The following is a 6,002-nucleotide window of genomic DNA, read 5'->3' as shown; positions in this document are numbered from 1 at the left end:
AAAAAAAATGGCAAACTACTTCAGTGTCTCTGCTATGAAAATTCCAAATGGGATTATGAAAAGTTGGACATGACTGAAAAGACAACAAAAATGTTTCAGCCACCCTCATGCTAAGCACTCTACAAATTTTATCTCATTTTATCCTCAGAAGCTAAATGACTTACCTAGGGTCACATAGTTAAGAAGTACCTAAAGCTAAAATTATTGACACTTATTGACATATCTATCCTATTTGATAAGGTCTTCTGACTCAAAGTCCAATGATCTATCTATTAAACCACCTAAATGTGAAGGAAAAAATGTAGGAAGGTATATGAGTAAGAGCAAATTGGTTTAATGTGGCCTTCTGTTTTTATAGGATTCTGTACTACCTACTTTGTTTTCCTTCACAACCCAACTCAGTTGCATATTGACAATTGCATACCACTTAGAAAAGAGGAAGAACCTCTGCCATGTTTGCTACCCTTGACTGAGATTCAAGGTTTTCTTCCCTCTCATCTCTCTGGCCACCATAAAATAGGTTACCTTTATCAAATGATATTCCCAGATTCTGTTTCCATTCAATGTTCTGTCCCTAACTCCAATGACCTGTGATATTGCAGTGCTCTAAAGGTAGAAATTTCCATCTTCCTGTTCTCATCATCCCCATGTTACAGTCACTATCACTTCTCAAAAGGATGAGTAGTTCCATTATTAATCCCCAAAATGGTCCTCCTAGTTTTTAGTCCTCTTTTCTCAAATTGTCATCTATGTAGTTATCCATTTATATCTTGCTAACTGCAAATACAATGGAAATTCCTTAAAAGCAGACCAGAGGTATTCCTGTTTTGTCTTTGTAGCCCCATTTCCCATCTCTTATGAGGCATAATGAGCCCATCTCCTTTTTTAGGCATAGAAAATTAGTTTATACCACTTCTTTTGTATAGTTTTTCAGTGCCAATATATTTTAGCCCACTCATAACCATTGTGTGTCTTTCTACTATCTTTTATAACCCTATTAAAAGGCAGCTAAGTAGTGTGACGAGCCAGGACCAAAGGCTGGAAGACTAATCTTCCTGAAATAAAATCTAATCTCATATATATACTAGCTGTGTGACCCCGGGAAGTCACTTCACCCTTTTTGCCTCAGTTTTCTCATCTGTAAAATGAGCTAGAAAACAACATTGCATTTTGCTAAGAAAATCTCAAACAGCATCCACAAAGAGTCAGACATGACTGAAAAACAACTGGACAATAATAACCCTATAAAATATAAGCTCCTTGAGGGAAGCAGCTATTTTTTTTTTTTTAATTTGTATCATCAGTGCTTAGCTTAACACATGGCAAATGTTTATTGAATCATTGATTCTTCAACAACTGAAGAATTTACTCCATAGCCAAAACAAATCTAATCATTATAATGATTAAAATTCTCTGAGGACCATATCTTAATTTTATAATTACTATTTTTTAAAAGATATAAATATTTCATTTTTTTAGAAAAATTTTCCATGGTTACATGATTCCTGTTTTTACTTTCCCCTTCACCCCTCCTTTAACCCCCTGCCATATCCAACATGCATTTCCACTGATTTTAACATGTGTGATCAGTCAAGATTTATTTACCTATTATTGATAGTTGCATTGGTGTGGTCATTTAGTGTCTACATCCCTAACCATGTCCACATCAACCCATGTGTTCAAGCAGTTGTTTTACTTCTGCGTTTCCACTCCTGCAGTTCTTCCTCTGAATGTGGGTAGCATTATAATTACTATTTATTAAATAGCAAAAAGTGGGCCAGAGAAAGAGAAGCATGAGATTCTGGGCTGGCTAGCTGGGAGAGCATAAGCCTGGGCCCCCTGGACAGCCAGTGTCTCCAGAGCAAGCCCACAGCCAGACCACATGGTCTTCTGAGCCTGGTTTTCTGGGAAGTTGGGGTACCCTCTTAAATTTCAGTCCTTCCTTGATACTGCTTTCAACTCATTTTCTGGGTTTTTACCAGTTTCAGTTCTTAGGGAATGATGTGATGGTTTGAGGGCTGAGAGCTCTGAGAGCCCCCTCCCTCTGCTGATTCAATTGACCCTTGAGATGCTGATAGCTTAAAGCCTTGCTTTAGGCTTGGGCATAAACTTTTAATCTCACTATGAACTTGATCAAGTCAGAGGCTGATCAAATTGTAGCCCCAGGCTTAGGCTTAAGTTTTTGGTCCCACTGTGTACTTGATCCAATCAGGCACACCCTTGATTGCCCTGTCTTGGGAACTCTATCCTGAGCTTTAGGCAATGATCAGTACTTAGTACTCAGTACCCCAAAGTGTGAACTATGTCCTTTTCCCAAGCCAAGACTGGGATTCTTGGCTCTGAATCCACATATATCAGCCATATGTTAGCCCTGACTGCCCTGGACTTCTCCATGGGTTTGAAATTTCAAGGGGATGTGGGTTAGCTTGTACCACTCTTTGCTCAGGCAGGATTTCAGGATCTGAATGTTGACTTGGACTTAGGTTCCAAAAATGGGACAGCAGATGTGGGGTGGGAGTCTGTGGCTTGTTATTGCTTGCTCTTCCCTCCTTGCTACAGCTTCTTGCTTACTCTGTTCTCTCACCCAAGTGCCCCAGATGTTCTCTGCCTACCCTTTGGGTTTTTCTTTTCTTGAAAGTTGTTCACTCTGTTTCCTTGTTGGTTCTTTTACCCCTGTATTCATTTTGTGGTGATGTTTTAATCTTGGTCAGAGAGGATTCTCATGGTGACACAGAGCTGCACTGGATTACTTTGCCATCTTGGCTCCACCCCTTGAGTCTAGTTCTTGGGGGAAAAACTCTGACTTCTGTGAGATTCATATTGCAGAGAGAGATTCAAGCTGCAGAGGGGGGTTCATGCTACAGCTCAGAATTCCATAGGGCCCCCCTGAGAACTCTGAAAGAGGGTGCAATTAAAGGCAGTTGGAGCGCTGGGATGAGGGTAGGCAGGTCACTCTGCTTGCTGAGTCTGGAGTCCTGGGTTGGTCTGGGGCGTGGGTCTTGAATCTGGGCAGAGCCATTTTATTTCCTAACTGCCAAGCTGCTTTACCTTGATTTGAAATTCAACAACATCACAGTCTACCTCTGTTTAGCTATTTTGATATAGAAGAAGAATATTTATAGGGTTAGGGAGCAGATCAGCTATTCAAGTTACCTTATCCCATTTGGGGGGAGGGGCTGTTTGGACATAGGTGTATATGGGATTTCCTGACCTTTTCTATCCATACCCATCTCCCATCCTTCCCATTCCCACCTATCATTAAACCTGTTATCAATTGGGAGCAGTGTCTAGTTATATATTTTGGGATATACTCACAACCTCCTCAAGCTGAGTTCCTCTTACTTTGTAGCCCTGGAGTAAATCCTAACCTTGTTGCTGTGAGCTTCAAAGACATCAAGCTTCTCCAATACAATCCTGTGGGGAAATAATTTCGAGAAAGTTATCATCTTTAGGAGTTTAGTCTTTCCTAACCTACAGTCTGGGCCCAGAAGTTATCTAGTCAGTCTGTCCACAATTATCATATTGTAACAGACTTTCCAACTGCCTAGTGGGAGGGGGGTAGTGAAGGAGCACTTTGACAAGATCCTGCCACTCCCTTCAGTCAAGCCAGTTTGTGTGTGTGTCCCTCCATAGACCAAAAGATTAGATACACTTGATTGCTTCAGACCCCTGGCATCTTAAAGCTTCCCTAATACAACACTTCCTGAATTCCTCCAAGGCTCAATTCAGGTGCAAATTCCTATGGGAAGCCTTCTCAGATACACCTAGGAATTGATGTTCACTCCACATTTCAAAATAACTCATTGAGCATTTTGATCTCTCTTGTGCCCCAGTTACTCCTTCATTCATATTAAACTTATCTGTTCATCTAGTAACCATCTAGTAAAATGTAAGATCCTCCAGGGAAGAGACTTGGTTGTTGTTTTCTTTTTCTTTTTTTTTTATTTAGGGTTCTAAATATCCTTTACCACCACAGAACCTTATATTCAGTAAGCAGTAAATATTTGTTGAATTGAACTGATTGGGAGAGCTATTGCCATCTATTCTCAGAATACAGTAATGAATAAGGAAGGATGGGTGGAAGTTGAGATGAAATGAAAACCTTAAGGATCCTCTTGAGTTCTAATGAGGTTGAAGTGTTCATTTTCATCATGTGCCTCTTTATCATGCAGTATATTACTCTGTTTCTTCAAGCTGATGATGACAGCTCTCTGTGTTTTTATATTTGTATGTGAGCAAAGGGCCCTTGAGAGTAGCAGCCTTTTCCTCACCATTTACAAATCAAGATTGCTCTCAGATTGACTGTCACAGCTGCTACTTTCAAAGTCTTGTCATTGTTTGGTACTTTTCCTCGTATTCTTTATTCTGCCTCTTCTGTTAGTTCCTTCATATATCAGAAGATTCTGAAATATGCCTTATAGACTCTATATTTTATAAGTTTTTATTTCTATATTACCTCCCCCTGCAATGGAGAGAGTTTCCTTACATTTAAAATGGCCTATATTTTAAGTCAGAATAGTTCAACCAGGAGGTAAAGCATAAAGATAGAAAAATATAGGAAAAGGGTTACAACAAAGAAAGTTGACTTGATATAGTCAAAAAAAGGTCAGGATGAAGGGCACTTAGTCCAGAGAGCCATTTTTTAAATTCCAGAAAGCTCTGGCCTTAATTAAAGCAATCTCCTATTCCAGTTCTCACTCTGGTTCCCAGACACAGAGACTGCTGGCTGCCATGTTCAAGTTCCATATACAGCTATTCTTACCAAGTGGGTGACATCATATCAAGAACATTAAAAAGTTCATGGACATAGATTGGCAGGGCATGAATCCCCATTCTCTCTGAAACTAACAAGCAGTCAAGGATTTATCTTAACAGTGAACTCAGCCTGAGCTTATCACTACACAGTTGAAGGAGTTGTAGCTCAGTGTGTGTCAGTGAAATAAAATGACAGATTGTGTATGTATTGGATGAGAAAACAGACCAAGGGCTGATTATTTGGAGACCAGACTCATTTAAGAGTTCAATCATAAGATAGCAAACCCTGCCCCTTAAAAGAGAGGCTTTTATAGATGTTGACAATAAGATTAATACAAGAAAACAAATGCTTCTATGTGAAACTTTCCATATGTCTTTTGAAGTGCCAATTTCTACCCTTATAGATAGAAGGAATGGGGTGAGAGGCAGGAATGTTCTGTAAATGTTTATGGTCTGTTAATGAATGTTTGCTTAATTGTAAACTGGGACATAGTAAACTATTTCCTTGAAATATGAAGCACTCTGGAAGCAGTGAAGAGGATCTTGGCTAAAAGATGAGGGAAACTACAGGCATCCAATATCCAGTGGTTTTGAGGGGAGGAGTATCTTAGACAAGTCATGGAAAGAGGGTTTGGACACTGGAGGGGACAGAAGAAAAAAAACCTGCTGGAGGAGTTTGGATGTCACAAGCCCAACATGAGAAAGACATGGAAGCCTAGTTTTGTTGTCCCAGACCACTAGATTTCACTGAGGTAAGGGAGACACTTTAAGTAGAAAGCATATATGATTAGGTACTTTTGTTTGGTTAAGAAATTTCTAGCTTATATTGATAATCCAGAAATGGAGGCAAAATACTGGGGAAATAAGAAAAGAAAAAGAGAAAGGGTATGAAGGAGGTGAGAAAAATCCAGAGAGAACAGAAAAGGACAGAGGGAGAAGAAAAGGAAAAGAATAGAAGTAGGAGAGAGGAGAAGATAGAGAAAGGAAAAGGGAAGAGATGAACAACAGATATGGGAGAGAGAAAAAAGAGAGGGAAAAAGAAGGAAAGTGAGGTAAGGGAAGAAGAGAAAATGTAGGGAGTAAAAAAGGAGAAGGGGAAAGGGGAGAGAGAAATATGGGGAGAAGATAAGAAAAAAGAGCAATAGAAGAAAGGCAGAGAACAAAAAGAGAGAGAATAGGAGAAAACAGTCAAGAAGAGGTGTGTGTGTGTGTGTGTGTGTGTGTGTGTGTGTGTGTGTGTGTGTGTG

Source organism: Gracilinanus agilis, chromosome 1 (assembly GCF_016433145.1).
Source record: "Gracilinanus agilis isolate LMUSP501 chromosome 1, AgileGrace, whole genome shotgun sequence".
NCBI lineage: Eukaryota > Metazoa > Chordata > Mammalia > Didelphimorphia > Didelphidae > Gracilinanus > Gracilinanus agilis.
This window is presented reverse-complemented; position numbering follows the sequence as displayed.